General features: G+C 31.9%; 1 protein-coding gene across 1 annotated transcript in view; it reads right to left on the bottom strand.

Moving 5' to 3' along the window:
• LOC105227108 (protein single-minded) overlaps nt 1-17,644 on the bottom strand; it is a 131,456-nt gene extending 113,812 nt beyond the window's left edge. The window contains exon 1 of the mRNA XM_049448873.1: nt 15,884-17,644. The gene's annotated coding sequence lies outside the window, so the exon portion shown is untranslated. The remainder of the gene's footprint in view (nt 1-15,883) is intronic.
• Between the last annotated feature and the right edge of the window lie 490 nt (nt 17,645-18,134).

Here is an 18,134-nt window from a genome sequence, read left to right as displayed (position 1 = left end):
TTGGATGACTATGACTCGTCTCCAGGCCCCGAGTTTTTGAGATACCGATCTGAAAACTTGCACACATCTTTTTCTCTATATAAGACCACTGTAGCATATAACTTTTTCATTTGACGAGGTTTCTTCAAGAAGTTTGGCTTAGATAATTGCCTAAGGCAATGGTGCAATCACCGAAGAAATTGTTTACATCGGATCTCCATAGGATGGTAAAGTTCTTGGAAAGAATATTTAGTAAAAATATAAAATATTTCCAGGGAGTAAGAATCAATACTTTTCAAACTCACAAATGCGACTTTTTTATAATATTAATCTTAAAATAAAAGCGCGTCTAATCGTCCATCTACGCAGGTACACACAATATCTTCAGTCAACTTCTGTCTACGAATCCTTATGATCAATAAACATCCAATATGTACTCACACTATTCCAAAAGAAAATGAATGAATAACTGCCACATGTCGAAAAAAATAAAACTGAAAATTTTCATATACTTTCTGTCAATAAGAACTGAATCAAATACTAAATATTATATAAATATATATATATATATAACATATCAGTACTATCACCACATCCTCTGTGAGTCGTTCCCCAACAATATTTGATTAGCTGCTCATCTAAGCTTTCATTATTTAACACAAAAATATTCCATAGCGTTTTCAATTTCATTTTCTACCCTCACCTCACAACTCACGTGCTTTCTATGTAACTTCCCTAGCCGAAAATATATACGAGCATTTACAATTGACTCTCCGTCAACAAGTTCGTTGCATAAGTCTTTCGTATTTCTAATTAAAAGTCCAACAAAGGCAGGTAAATAGCAACTCCTTACGTTTGACTGACAAATGAAATGATGCACAAAGCTGAATTATTGTGTTGCTTATCAATTATTGTAATCGTAATTCAATCGCAATTGTAAGCGTACAACTACAAAAGCTTACATGAGCGCTATGGCATACTTAACTCGCTTTAAGAGAACTATGAAAGCGTATTTGTTTTGTTGAATAAGCGATAATGATGCTGATGTTATGCACGGGCGAAAAAAAACCAAAAAAAAAACACAAAGAAAAAACAAAAACAAAAAACTCAGTTTAAAAACCGATCTTGATCAATGAATATTCAAGTAAGAATAATATGCATAAAACACAAGCAAGCAATAATAGAAAATTTGGATTAGAAAAAATTGTTTGATGGATGATTGAGCGAAAAGCAACAAAAATCAGAAAAATACCTATAATAAAAATATTAAAAAGAAATTAACAATTTCTAAAGTACTTAAAATAATTAATTTAATTTAAATTAATAAAATAAAATTTAACAAAATAAAACTATGTTAAATTAAATTAAAATAAACTAAATCAAATTAAATTAAAATTAACTTAAAATTAAATTAAATTAAAATAAATTAAATTAAATCAAACTAAATTAAATATAAAAAATTAAAATAAAAATAAATGAAATTTAAACATTAACAAAACGAAACAAAATAAAGTAAAACAAATTAAATTAAAAGTTAATTTACCAAAAAAAATTAAATAAGTATTAAAAACGTATTTCTAAACTTAATAAATTTTACTTATAATTATAGTATAATAAATATTTTTAATAAACTGTGAGAATACGAATTAAAAAGAATTCAAATAAAGAACCCCTGTCAGGCGTAGAAGAAAGCATTATGAGTTGCAAGCCAAATTCAATGTGTTAATGCTGACTGTTCTGCACGTAAATATTGACAGATTGCTTCACACATCTATACATGTATATATGTGCTTGTGCATAGATTTAAATCATTAATCATATTTGATTGGTATTGATCGCACTTCAATGAAGGTAAAGGCAATTATTTATTGTTTGTAGTTAAAATTAAGAAAGAAATAGAGTAAAAAGGTATAATGATACATGATATGCATATGTATGTATGTATATATGTGTTCATAAAACGAAAATAACGGAGGTTAATAGGCATTTTTTTTTTAAACTTAGAAAAAGTAATAAAAACTATAAAATATTATTGAATCGAAGCTTGAATTTGGCATTAACAAATTAAAAAAATAAATTAAATTATGTAAAAATAATAAAATAAAATAATTTATTAATTAATTATAAAATTTAATAAAATTAATTTAATTTATTTTTTATTTTATTTTAATTTTTTTTTTATTATATTTTATTTTATTATATTTAATTTTACTTAATTTTGTTTTAGTTGATTTAATTTAATTTAATTTATTTTGTTTATTTTTTTACATGAAACCACCTCTATTCCTCAAAACCTTACATTAATTCTCTAAAGCAAACTAGAAATTCCACACCCTTTTGTTGTATTCGAAAAGTGTTAAAATATAGGAAACCCCACGATGAAAAGTTCGGCAACACTTAGTTAATATTAATTTAATCACCCAGGCAAACAACGATTTTGAAGCTCTTAAATGTTTCAAAACGCTGGAACGTGCCGCTATTGTATTCTTACAGTGTGACTTAACGCTAAGTAATTTAGTAAATACATTTACAAATCAAAAACATTTCGCTAAAATTAGATAGTTTTAAACTAAAATGTTATATTTTTAGATAACTGTTGAAAGGATTTTTCACACTTGTCAGACTTTTGGCACGAAAACATAAAAGAGAATGGCGGCTAAACTTATTCGTTTAGATATACTTTTTAACACTAAAAAAAGTAATACAAAAATCAGTTAACAAATCTAATAATAGCAAGTAATATAAATAATTAAAATTTTTAGCATATTAGTCATAACTAACATGTATTAGAAGAAGAAGAAACAAGAAAAACCTACAGAATTCGGTTAGCGTAAGATAAACTGTCTATTTGTGTGACTTTTGGCTATACATAACTGGTACTTTACTAAATTTCTATCCTAGCATGAACTGATACCTCCGCAGCAGTTTTCTAAAAAGATTTTATCTCACCTTTAAGATCAAGGTGAGGAATATTTTTTGGCGACACAACAATACCAAATATACTCTCAGTACTTTTATAGTCTGAGTACTTTTATACGAGTACACTGAAGCCAAGCATATTTGTAATTAACCAACAACTAACATCAATAGAAGAACTTTGAAAAATTTATGAAATACAGAGATAACCACTAATTTCAACTATGCATTAATACATATAATGACTTCTTCTTTAAAAGCCATAATAGATCTTTTTATTATTTTCCAAAATCAATTTGATACCAAAATGGGCGCGATAGCCACCAGAGCAGCAGCCAGCGCAAGTAAAAATAAAACTTGAAATATTTTTTTCGACACAATGACCAACAAATTCAGCAGCCTCCTTAGCTTGGGAAAAGCCCAAAGTAAAAACCAAAACTCAAAATAAAAATAAAAAAACAACAGTCAGTAGGCATATAAATAAGCCTCGAGGAATGTGAGTAGTATTCTCAAGTAGTTTGTAGTACTACAAGTGCACTTTTACTCTTTTTCAGCTAAACTCATCTCACTTATTTGTTTACTTATTTGCTACTTATAGTGAAGCTAGAAACCAAGTACATACATTAACAACAATAACAATGACAATAGCAACAATATAAATAAATTATAAGCATGTAAGTGGGAGAAGGCTTGAAAGTATTTATTATAGAAATAATTGAGAAGCGTAAATAAATAAAATTACTAAATATTAACAAAAAAGTGAATTAAATATGGTTATAAATAACACACTTGTATAATAACCGATTTGAGTGTAACAGCAAAACAAATGAATATTAATGGAATCGGGCAATATGTTGTCAATGGTAGCCGTATGGAAGGTAACACCATGTGCTCGTATACTCAGGCTAAAAACTGACGCCCAAGTATAAGTGAAAACAGTTTGGTGTAAAAAAAATATTGCTGCAAATTTATAATGCCGGACATGTGTATATGTATGTATGTATTTGTTTCTAAATAATCAAGTATGTATAAAAAAAAAGAAAAAAAACCATCTGAAGCTTATTTTCCATAGTGGTATATACCTCAATTTAAATATAAAATTATTGTAAAGTTCGGAGTTCAAAAGCGGTAATGTCGGGATCCCGATTTTTTTTCGGGATTTTCTGAAAGCATGCTTGACAAGTCTCTAATATCTTACCTAAGCATATTTTAATTCTAAAAATTATTTAATTATTGTCTATACCCAAATGGTGGGGGAAACGAATAGCTACTAAAAATTTTCTCAAAAGGAATGTAGATATACGATATAGTACATATGTATGTATAGCAAAAAATAAAGAAAACTCCATTACAGTTTATTTTCTATAGTAGTTTATATCTCAATTCAAATGTCAAGATCCCGATATTTTTTCGGTATTTTCCAAAGCATGCTTGACAAGACTCCAATACTCCATTTATGCTATTATTGGCAATCTAAAAGTTATTGAATAAATTTCTATATCTTCAAAGTAAGGACAACGAAGAGCTATAAAATTGTCTCAGAAGAAATGTATATACATATGTACATATGTATGTAGATATTTAAATAACTACGCCTTACAACTTTGAGATTTACCTGACGAACTTTGCTTTTCAGACCGTGTGGATTTTTCCATACCTTAAGTTTAGATTTAGAAACCAATACAGATTTCGGGATACCGACTTTTTCGGAAATTTTGCTATATCTTTGTTAGGAATTTCTCTCGGTTTTGTTTAAGCCTCTCCCTTGTAAAAAGTGGCGCAAAAAACTCAACAGAGTTTCTACTGAGAGATGTCATTTCCAACCACCAACCGTCTGGATAGCGCCACCTTCTTTAGAATTCCAATTTCTATTCCAAGATTTTCATAAAAACCCGAAAGAAACATTAAGAATCTACGATAACAATATCAAAGCGATAAAGAGATAAAGCTCAGTAAATGTACAAGTAGGAGTACTGTAACAAAAACAAAACAAAAAAAAAACAAAACCGAACAGTAACAACGTTTGTGGTCCCTCAACAGCCAAAGGAGAGCAAGAACTTCAGAAAAGGAATTTCACATGTAGACAAGCTAAAAATTTATAGAAAATGCAACAACAAACCAAAAAATGCAGAAAAGCGTACAAAAAGCAAATACAGTTGGCTCCAGACACAATCATAGATCACACAAATGACACTTGAAACTTCAAATCGAACAATGTCGATGAGGTTACTTGACAAATAAGCGCTCCTCAGTGTATAAGTAACTACGCAGACAGACCTCATTTACATGCATACATACATATGTATGTATATTTGCTGTAAATATACATACATCAATATACACGCTTCGGTATGCTACTGATATATATTTGCTTACATATTTATGTGTATACATTTGGTTAGATAAGTTGATGCACATAAATTTAAGCTAATGCGAACTTTCTTCTTCTAATGGTAAACGAATATACATATGTATGTAAGTACATATTTGTAGCTATGGCAGAAATATTGGAATGCTTTAGTGTACTTGTGTATTTACTATACATATTATAAGGCATTTTGTGGTAGCTTCCAACTTTTAAAATGCCCAGCTTTAAGGAGCGTCAAAGTCAGTCTTTTCTGAATTCGATTACCGTCATATTTATCGAGAGTATAATATTATTCGAGGCTAAATTTCTTAGCGATTGTATCGGTTTTCAAACTTTCTGTTATGTACCTGTAGATCGCTTTAGTTTTCTATATGAAGAACGCTTTTAACACGTGGAGTTCTTCTCATAGTTGAATTTGAATGTTAGACTGATTCTTTGGTATTCCGAACTACTCCATACACTACTTCTTAGATATGGATACTCAACTACTCCAAACTCATTACTAGAAAATCTCAAAAGCCTTGGCATGGTTTTCTCGACATATGCTGATAAAATCCCCAATGTTTTTTCGCAAAATATAACCATCAGTACCACCAGAATCAAAAACAAAGCTGTTCATTTCAAAGAAGGCTAATAGGATGATAGCTCTTTATATGACCATCGTTATTTGTGGTAGAATGAATAAATACTGCGTGAGGTTATTCCTTGCTGCATACTATGTATTCAAGATCGTTTGAGCGCTATGTTCCGTAACCGTATTGTGAGTCATCTCTATGATATCTAATGAACGTCTTTCTACACTGTTTTGTTGGAATTAGACATATTATAAATTTTTATACCATCAACAGGGTATATCAGTTTAGCCAAGATATCCAAACTAACTTTAAATTACATTTATCTACGAATAATTCTCTTTTATTGAATTTAAGATCAATAACAATACCTACACACGGGCATATGTATGTATGATTTACAACAGCTCAAATCCAGCACTTATTCAGTGTAATCCCCGGTTTTGCGCTCGTATGCCACACACTTAGATAAACCGCTTATCGTTAATTTATTTATCAAACTTTGTGAAATAAATCTGATTATAAATAACAGTTTACACATGCGATTTCACACTTACAACTTAAACAAATAGCTGTAAGAACAAGAAACACTTACACGCACACGTACACACGCGGAAATGTAAAATGAAAACATAAAAATTAAATAAAATGTGGAGTAAAATAAATGAGAGTGCAAGCAAATAAACTCGCTGGTGAATGCAATGTATGTGCATGCACTGGTGCATATACATACATACATATATGTATATAGTATATATATACAAAAGTATGTAAATACACAGTTACAATTATTTGCCGATGTGCGCGCATTTAGGTATGTAGAGTATTTGTATGAAATCAAGCGTGTAGTTATGTCTGTCGCTGCCTTTCCGTGTCCACCTATATGCAGGTATGTGTGTGTGTGTGTGTTTGGATGCAAACAGTGCATGAGAAGTATGCATACTACATATTTACATAGTAATTAGCATAATGTCTTATCGTCAACCACACGGATGGAAAGCGATATACATATATGAAAATAAATAATTAAATATATACATATATGTACATATGTATATCTACCAAATATCACATGTACGAGTATGTAAGTATGCTCATATATTTAATGTACTATGTATGTATGTTTTAGCTTACAACAACATGATGTCAGCATGGAAATATTTCAGCTCTACTACAACAACAAAAATTAAAAAAATATATGCAACAAAAACAACAATACATATATTCACTGTTTGCTCATATACATAAAAATATCATAAAAATATTGTATATTTACATATGTACACATATGTATATGCTCATTATTCTATTTATAACTATATACCCTTTTATCAACTGCATTTCGCTAGCAATAAAATGTGTGCTGCATGCAACGCATTTGTCTATTGCATTATTGTCAATTTGTTTGCTTATCGCTGCCGCAATGTTTAACGCGTTCACTTCATTTGTCTTTAATCCAATTAAAATTGACAAAAAACGCGGCAAACTTATTGAAAGCCAGACAAAAATTAAGTGTCGCATATTTATTTTTCCGCGCATGTGTGTGTGTGTGTGGCATGCATTTGGCGTTTGAAATTGAGCGCCGTTAAAGCTCAATTGAGTGCAAAATCGAGTTGTCATTCTGTTATCTCTTGATTTATCAATTGAATTGGCAGCGCTTTAAATTGCTAATGCGCTGTTTAAATTTTGTGTGGATATGTACATATGTATGTATAAGTGAAGCACATATTTATTAAATATGTTGGCAAAATATTAGAAATTAAGACACAAAATAATGCAAACAATGTGTGAAACATACATATATTATATTTATATTTATAAAAAATACTAAAAACATTTTTTTTTTGTAATTTTTGGTATTATGAATCTTATATGTGGTTAAAAATATATATACATATGTATACGTAATATACAAATATAAAACAACTGATTTATAATACCAAAATTGGCAAAAATATATATATATATGTACATACATATATAGTATATATACATACATACATATATTTTTAATTATTTTTTCATAAGAAGTCAGTAAAAAATTCTCGGTCTGCCATATAAGTAGATGGTGCTACTAGAATGAAAGCCATATTATTTGAAGTCAGTCCTAACCTTCAACAGGCGCGTGTATAAATTTGACAGCTGTCAGATCATTAGTTTGTGAATTATATCGTGCTCACTTTTGACCAAAAACATCGATCGATCGCTATCAAGAGTGGCTATTATATTACGTTGTTGAAAAATGAATTCGCCGAATAACGGTTGCATTTGAAGAAAAAGAAAGTGCTGCTTCTCTAAGATAATGTACCGCGTCACAAGTCAGTTATAACGATGGCAAAATCCATGACTTGGGCTTCAAATTTCTTCCGCATCCACCATATTCTCCATATCTGGCCTTCAGCGACTATTTCCCGTTCTCAGATCTCAAAAGAATGCTCGTTGGTAAGAAATTTTCGTCGAATGACGAGGTGATCGCCGAAACCGAGGTCTATTTTGAAGCAAAAGACAAATCGTACTACAAAAATGGTATCGAAAGGTTTGAAGGGAATTAAGTGGAATTAAAAAATTATTTTTGCAAAAAAAAAATAAATATGTTGCAAATTAGACATACTACGCTGAGCATACTTAATCAGGCCAATGGTTGCATGTGGATCGCCATCATCAAGAGTCTGACTTACAACTGTTGAGAAAAAGCTAACGAGAGCGCAGAAGCTGGCAAGCGTATGTATCACTGGTACCATGAGCACGTGCTACACCACTACACTAGAGATGATTCTGGATCTCTTTCTGCTCCACTTTATTGTGAAAAAGACAGTAAAGTGGTCTACCTTAGACTTGTTGTTATCAGCACTCAGAAACAGATTAACGTTTCGACAATATCGCCAGGAGAATATACTTTGAAATATACATCAAGGTTTTACTGGAAAACTAAAGTGAAGGGAGACCTAGAATAGTATTTTCATAGAAGCACAAAACAATGATATACAGACAGCAGAAAATATTGGAGATATGATATCAAAAAAATCAGTGCCCATGAGCAGTTTTTAATATTATATAGAGATTATTCCAGAGAAAAAGTATACCGCGGAATGAATTGTCGTTTTCAGTGCAATGTCATCTGTTGAAATCAGATCAATAATGGTACTGAAGCTCAGTCGAAAGAAGAGGTATTCACGCTTTAAGAAATGAGTCATTACGACTATTACCTTAGAAGCTTTATTCTCTTTGATTCGACTGAGTTAAACAAAGTACTGTAATAACAAGAAACAGTAAAAAAAAAACAGTACATTCATCCTGTATTTGTCAATATGATCAGGATGACGAAAAAATTGATTTCCGGCTGCCTATCTATCAGCCTTGTAATATAATACATAATATATCATCAATTTAACAAATGTTCGAAAGTTTTGTTTTCTCTTAAACTGGTATCTTAGTTAATTTGAGCGGTAAGTGAATAAATATTGCCTCTTGCCATAAATTAAGCAAACGATGTCTGCTGGTGTTTAAAATTTATTTATTTTTTCATATTTTATTTTTTTAAATTATTTTAATATATTTTGTTTATTTATTGAATTTATTTTATTTTATTATTTTTAATTCAATTCATACTTCCTTAATTATTTGTTATAAATTACATGCCATTTTGATTTGTTAAGGTCAGTTTTATAAAAAATTGACTTCTATTAACTTTGTTCACGCTCAATTTAGCCAATTAGTTCTAATTACAACTTTTCTTGCCAAGTCTTTAGACTAACTAAGCTCACCTTTGTACACTCAATCATTGCAGCTTTTGCTGGATTTTTCTTTGCTAACAATTTGATTACAATCTGTTTACTTTTAATAGCAAAGCAAATCATTTTCACGCCAACACTCTTATCTCTCACTTCTACAACAGCAATTAAGCAGGGCAAATGCCTGAAAAGTGTTGGGCGTTGCAGGCAATTCTTTTGTAAAATTCAAAAATTTCTGCTTTTCTTTTTTGAAATTTATTATTCTTTACAAAAGTTTCAATATTTTTATTTTCAAGTTTTTTGTTCACAAATATTGACGGTAGTAATAAATTATTAAAATTTATTTTCGGATTTCTATATTTATTTTTTATATCATTGTTTGATTGTTTGTTTGATAGAACAATATTCAATTTACATATGTATGTATATGAAATTTTATCAACTTTTTTAAGTAAAATATTTTTTTAATTTTAAAATTAAGAGACTTCTATCTGTTCATTTTACAATTAATTTAAAATAATATTCACTTGCAAAAAATGTTTTTTTTTTTATTGCCTAAGGTATTAATATCCACTTACTGGAACTTTTATTTTTGGCTCTTAAAGTTTGCTTTTGGCTGATACGCATAGACTTTGATTTGCTCATACGAAAATAAAAGCAATACGCAACAAATTTATTCTAAAGCAACCTTCAACCATAAAAAAAGTCCACTTATTTTTATTGTAGGAGAAACTGACCACCGAACAAAGGTGGCTGCCGGAGATGAGAATTTTTCTGATATTTCGAAATCAAAAACAAAAAATATTTACTATTATTTTAGTTGAAAACAAATAATGAGCAAAGAAATAGTTTCAGAGAAAACAGCCTTGAGAACTTGCGCACGCGAAGCTAGCTAGGCTAAGTGCGCGTATTTCAGCGTTTTTCTCGAAACTGTGTTCTTGAAGTCGATTGGCAAGATTTCTTGAGAGCTACTCAACCGATCTTCATGAAATTTTACACAGATCTTTGAGCTACAATTTTGAAAGACTCGGACGGAGGATTTTTTTCGATTACAACTATTTGAAAAAAACAATGTTGTAAAATTTTTTCTAAAATTTTAATTTTTTTGTAAAAATGTCAGACAAAAATCCAATTTTAAATTTTTTCCTTTCGTCCAATTTCGAAATTAAGGCTTTAACTAAAACACGAATTTTGTCACTTTAGGTGGTCCTGTAAGGGGTTATCCTGCCAACGCGGGCGCAACTGTTTTCCGATGGGACAACGGAAATTTCGGAATTTCTCTGTTAATAGTGTATGTTAGTAACAATAAAAAATTCTATTAAAATTCTATTAAAGAATTTAATTTTTTATATCAGAAAAAATTGTTGAAAAATGACGGTTTTTTACCCAAGGAAACCCATGTAACACCTTTAGCCAACTTATTTATTTAAATTATATATAATATTTTTAAATAATATTTATCCGTTTTTTCATAATTTTCTTTTTTGGCTATTATTTATAAATATATATTAGTTTAACATTAATGTTTTAATGTCTTTAGCATTTTTTTTTGTTTTTGATTATAATATTATTTATAAACTTTATAATTCTTATTTTTTTAATAATTTTATTTTATGATCAAAATTTCCATATAATATTTACAGACTTTGTAACAAACTTCAATTTCTTTCGCGAAATGATTGATTGCCCACAATAACCATAAATTGATTAAGTCATTATATATTCCCCGTTTTTTTTATTTCATACTATTTTTCAACTTTTTCGCTACAAAATCAAACAACTAACAACATTTAACGGCGCGCACAGCTTGATGCTGCCGCCGTCGCTACTTTACTACTACTACTTACTTCCACACATGCGCACATTTACCTGAAAGTATATCACACATGTTCCCACAGTACACACACGCAGGCACAAGCGCGCAGCTTCAGTTATCACGGTGCAGCGCCGGCCACAGCGAGTGATTGATTGATCGTTAACTGCCTGCAATTGCCACTGTCAACAGTTTGACACCAACATTAGCTACAGTTATGCACACGCTCACACACTTAGCCACATGCCCGCATATTAAGCAAATCCAACTTGCTCACATGTGTGTGTGCTCACTGCACTTGCCGCTTTGTTGGCCGCCTCTGTCAAAAGACTCCAGCTGCGAACTCGCTGCGGTCACGTGTGTGTCTGTGCAAATCGCACTGGTGGCACATAATTGCAATCAAATCAAAGCATTCAATGCAATCCGCTCTGTAAAATGCCGCCTACACACTGTTAATGTGATATTCCTGTTTTTTTTTTGTTGATTTACTTAACTTTTTTAAGATTTTTATAAATTGCAGTTCTTCAATGAAATGTCAGCAGCGAGAGTAACACTTGTGATTATTGTATTTTTGTCAATGTTTAAGTAATTTTTGTTGCATTTTTCACATAACGCTGACAATTATTATTTAAGCTCAAGTTCTTCAGCTTTTCAAATATGTTAATTTTGTAAGTGACTAAAAGGTATTTAGAGATGGTTGTAGCCTCAAAGACACGAAAATAACGAAAATAAGTGAAAAGAACAAGACAAAATCATTTAGTTATATATCAGTGTTTGAAATAAATACTTAACAAGAGGAAAAATAAGTTCGAAACTAAAACTTTAACTTTTTTTTATTAAAATTCCACGTACACGATCGCCAAAAATCTCACAGCAAACAACAAAATACCATACTAAATACTTCCAAAAAAGTATTTAAAGTATTCAAAAGAAATTTCCTTATTTTGTATACTGTTAATTTCTATTTCGTAAATCGAAAAATCTTCACCCGAATCCGTTAGAATAATTTTGGCGGATATTTTGGGTATGAAACAAGTTCTTGCTTATTTTTTCAAAAAGAGTCCAGTAAACAGGTCTCTTTGCAAATGCTTCTTCGTCGAGACGTACATGGAGAGCATTCTATTTGGCAATATTGAGGCGTTTGTGTGAGAACATCCTTCAAAAACAGCCGGAATTGTGAAAGAACAATATATGGATTTTACGCGATGATAATGCACCATCGCATCGAGTCACGATTGTGACCCAAGTTGAAGCCAAAAACGCAATTAATACAACCGTATTCACCAGATTTAGCTCCGTGTGATTTTTTCTTGTCCCCAAACTGAAATTTCTGCTCCGTGAAACCCGTTTTCAGTCGATCGAAGAGACTTTAGACTTAATAGAATTTTAAGGAAAACAATATGAACGTTGGAAATAAGAAACGATTCCTTGAAATAATGGCAAACTTGTTGGGAATAAGGACGTCATGGTAGGTAGTCGGCAGAGCGAAACAAAAATGTAAAAGAATGGACTAGCAGAAATCATGGCGGTGGATGGACATTAGTGGATTGTTCCTACTCAGATGTTATATGAGCGTGGATATTTTATGAAATATTTCTATAAAATGGGACAAGGCCGCCTTATATATTCAACGAAAGTGTGGTTTTAATCGTTATATTTTTATTTTTATTTTTCCTTAAAAAAATGTTATGAAATAATTTTTATTTATTGCTCACAAAATAATAGTTATGATATGAGTTTTAAACAACTTTTACGCAATAGAAGTTGAAGAGTAAGCTTCATCTTTTGCCTTGACCAATAATACACTCAAGTCAACACTTTCAAATAACAAAAGTAAAACAAAAAGCTTACTCTTCAAATCTTATTAGTAAGAGTTATAAAAAAACTCATCGCATAAGTATTATATATTATTATAACCCACAGATTATCCTCCTTTCGTCCAACCGACGTGAGGGGCGCATCCTCCGTACACATGAGACCAAGTCATTTAAGCCTCGATATCTAGAATTGCTCAGCTACAAAAATAATTATTTAAATTTAAAATAGTACATTATAAACAATCGTTACCATTTAATTTATTGAGAAAAAGCAATATTTTTTTAATTTCGAAAAGTGAATCAGGTAAATCAAATGTGCAGGAATGAGCATTAAAATCATGACATAATCGATGGAATGGTTCGTTAAGTCTAAAATTTGATCTGCAAGATTTTAATAGTAAGTAAGCGTCTAAACTGTCTCGAAAAGCTAACCGGGACTATTTAACTTCAACAGAAAAGTACTGCAAACTGTTCCCTTCAGGATTTTTAATAAGAAAATAATACTAAACATTTCTTTACGACGCGAAAGTGTAGGTAGATTTATAAGTTTTAAGCTAATGTATGATGGAAGACCTAACCTAGAATCCCATCGAAAATGCGAAAAGTAAAAATAGTACTTGAAACGTCTCCAATTTGTCAGATTAGATTTGATAAAGAAAGTTGTACAAAATATATAATATTATAGTAACATGCGTATCTCTACATTCCGTAAACCAACTTTTTTTTGCTCTCAAGATTATGGCATCAATATGAAGACTAGAATTAATTTAGTGTCCATAGTAACTCTCAAATCAACAAGGTTAAAAACTTGCTCTAGTAAGTGGTTGTTTATTACATAAGGAGAGGGGAATCCAGAGCTACGAGAAAAGTATATTGTTTTACATTTTATGAGATTCGATAGCAAACCATTTCTAGCACACCAAGCAACTAAATTGTTTAAGTCTGTTTGCAACAGACACCTTTCATTAATTGAAGTACATGATATAAAAGGCTTTACGTCGCCTGCCTTTAATAAATTGATGGTATTCATTGCGTTTTTGGCTTTAAATTCGGTCATAATCGTGGCTATTTTTGAAAAAAAAAAATGCCTTATTGGGTCGATCAAGAACGCGTTTCATACCCAAAATATCCACAAAAGTTACTTTTGCCAACTCCCTAACACTTCCCTGACGATTTTCAAGCACTATATCCTTAATTTTTTTTAATATCTTCATCAGCTGAAGAGATCGAAGATCGTCTAGAACGAGGCATGTTTTCAACGATCTCTCGACCGTCTTTGAAGACTTTGTACCACTCATGGGCTTATATTTTTGATAAAACTGAATCACCGTAAGTCTTTTCCAACACTCGCAACGATTCCGCACACGAAATTTTATTAGAAATACAAAATTTGAGACAAATTTGCTCGATATTTTTATGCACTGAAAAAATCGCAACGCACTACTTAGGTGTACCGACTTAAGCAGCTGCTGTAAGCAAACTGGTTGACAGACTACGCACATATTTGGCATAGTAATTAAGGACAGTCCTACTAATTTAGCAAGATATATTTTTTTGAAATATCATTTACCCGGGAAATTTAATTACAATTCCCGGTCGCTTTTTTCTCCCAATGTATTTGTGTAGTCCTCAAAATTCTTATTTTCCGTCCCATAACCTCAAAATTTATATGAAAACTCAAATAACTAATCTCTATTTTTGTAATTTTACCTTGTACAAGGGAAACACATTCATTCACGAAACTCGGTGTAATTTATTTTAATTTAAAGTAATATTGAGGAAACCTTATTTCACTTAAAATCAAGGAATCCCTAATATCACACTTTCTTGAAAAGTCAAAATGCTTTCTGATGGTATTAAAAATGTGTACATTACAATGGTAAATTTTTACGGACAGACTTTTTCAGCGAAAATATTTTGTTTTTACTAAAAATATTTTGCAGATCGTAAATTAGTTTATGAAAAATTTGCTTAACTCAAATTAGGAGGAAAAATTATATGAAAAATAAACTTGTGAAACTCATCAAGTTATAAGAGCTTTCAACTGATTATGATATGAGAATTGATATTGGTACTGATATTGAGAATAATAATTGTATGTCTATGTGCTACAAATGGTATTGAATACTTGAATATCAATACTTCCCACATCCATTAGCTAATATGTCAGTTATCTTAACAAAATTACGCATTTCACGATACTTGCTTGTTCTCACAACAAAGTCTATAATGAATTTAGAAAATTACACAGCAGAAAACTCCATTTTTTCGTTACAGGAACACATTTTTCTCCTTATTTTCGATGACTACATTACTCTTGAAAAAATTAAACCCATAAATATTGGCTCGAACACATTGTATTATATTTAAAGGCAATACATGTACAAACGAACTTATCCACTGACAAAAAAATTTATATCATATCAAATAATTAGCAAAAACATTTTTTTTTAATTTCTTTAAATATACAATTCTCACAATTTGTCGTAAAATCATAGAAACTTAAATTTTTACAAAAAAAAAAAAACAATTTTTAATAATTGTTTAAAAATTAGTAAAGTACTCACAACTTGTTTTAAAAACATAAAATTTTACACTTGTTTAAAAATTATAATTCTCAACGCTATGGTTGCGGTTCGTTATAATCTAATATTAAGGCAACATGTTGAATTGGAACATATAATTACCTATAAATCACATGATGATAGCATCATTATCATTGTTTCAATTTGGCTTAAACTTTGCACTTTAGCACTTGTTTTTGGTTTTTAACATAAACGTAATTTCTTTTATTATTCTCTTTTTAGCACAAATGCAGTATTAAATTCTTTTAGCACGGTATTTTTAAGCAATTTGTGTTGTTAATGCTTCTTTTAAATAACTTATACAAATATATGTTTCATATATACATATACACATATTCCTTTTTTATGTTTTAACAATTTTTTTCTTACAACATTTATTCCAATTTTGGTTAATTTAATTCATACACTTGCTGCTCGAACCACGGTTTCTTAGTATTTCCACATATCCGTTATCACTTGACGGCAAAGCGATTTTACACACTCTCTAAATGTCAACACAAGCCGCACTTATCTTAAGGGCACTCATTTTATTTGCCATAACTCAAATCCGATTCGTTACTTTTCGGCCAAACACCTATGAACACTGTCATTCTCAGCAAAAGTGTGATCCTTTGAGTGCAACACGAATGCGCATGCTACTCCGTTGCACGAAATGTATTTGTATTTTTCGTAACGTTCTAATCGGCATGCGCCGCACACCGACTGCTTGCGTTCAAAACTCGTCACACACTACCGACACGATCGCGCGAAGAAAGCAAAGCTGCCCCCAAAAAGCAGAGCCAAAGCGCAGCACAACCAACGACAATAAGACCGGCGAGAACCCTTTAACTGGCGCAAAAGAGGCGAGCAAGTACATGCATACATACAAACAGAACAGAACAGCGATGAACAGCGCTGCAGATGAAGAAGAAGCAGCAGCGCGCAAGTCGTCGAAGGAGCCGAAGAAAAGCAGTCAGCAGCGCATTGGCAGGTATTGTTTAAGAGCGGCGAATGCTTGAGGCAGTAGTTTGGAGCCAACCGCATGTAAAAATACTGCCACTTTGCTTATGCACTTTTACAGCGGCTGTTACTGTTGTTGTTGCTGTTGCTAGTACTCAACTTTTCTTTATTTCAATTTTTTTGCTATTTTTTTGTTTGTTTGTTATTACACTCTCATTTGTTTGCACGGCTTTTCATGTGAATTAGTTTTTATTTGCTTGTCTTGCACTAAATTTTCACATACACACAAACACACTAAAGCAATCCCGTAAAACACACGCGCATACGCTTGTGTGATTTGTTCACCAATAATCCACCACCGACGGGCGCGCGAACTAAGCGTTCATCACGGTGCACTCAAGCGTCGAGCACGCAAAATAACGACGGCGCACCACACGCGTTGTGCGAGTCCAGTTCAAATCAAGCGGCGCTAGTCCCCAAGCAAGTGCGATACGCTGCGGCATCTAAGCGTTCGAGTCGTCTGTGTAAACGCGCGTACATATTTAATACCAACTACTAACTGTTATAGCATGCGCGCGCGCATTTAGCAGAAGCAAGCGATAGAACTTTAACGGCGTAGTGAACGACGAACAATAACGAAGTAAACACTGCGCTTGGCGAGCGCAATAGTAGAAGCACCGCTGTTTACAGCCAAAGAAAAATGCAAATTCAAAAAAACCAGTTCGCGTTAGTGTGACGAGACCGCAAGCAAATAAGAAGCGAGCAGCTTATGTTTATTGCGCGCGCACATGTGTGTATGTCTGTGTGTGACTTTAACACCCACTCAGCAATGTGTGCGCGCACATATACATTCAAAACGCGGGCGCGCGCATTATTTAAAGCCATTGCGGTGGCGGCGCGCTGTGGCAACTCCCACTTTTCGTTTAAGCCAGCGCGCAACTGAGTGGAGAGCGCAACAATTCGTAATTGCACTTACGTCGTCTACGTTTGCTTGCGCGCGCTCTTACGTCACGTAAGCTTATTTCGGTTTGACTTTCATGCGCGCTCGCTCTCAACCTGTGCACACATACACATCCGTGCCGCCAGTTTAATATGCGCGCTCACTTGGTTCGTGGTGTGCGTTTTTGTCGCGCCGCTGATTGGTTGTTGTGGCTTGCGCTTAGCTTACTGGCTGCTTGATTTACTATTATGGTCATAATCTTTCGTTTTTCTTGCTGTAAAACTTGTATCTTTTTGGTTGCTTTGTGTTTTAAGCAATCTCAGTAAGTTGTTTTAGTTTTGTATTCCTGTTATTAGTTGCGTCCGCTTTGTTGTTGCCAAGTCATTGCCATTTTGCTTGATTTTTCTATTGTTTTGACTATGCTGCCCCGCGCGGCGCTTCGCTTTGTCTAATTAACATAAAAGGCGTGTTTGT

This window comes from Bactrocera dorsalis, chromosome 2 (genome assembly GCF_023373825.1).
Source record: "Bactrocera dorsalis isolate Fly_Bdor chromosome 2, ASM2337382v1, whole genome shotgun sequence".
NCBI lineage: Eukaryota > Metazoa > Arthropoda > Insecta > Diptera > Tephritidae > Bactrocera > Bactrocera dorsalis.
Note: the sequence above shows the minus strand (reverse complement) of the source record. Positions and strands in the feature narration are given on the sequence as shown.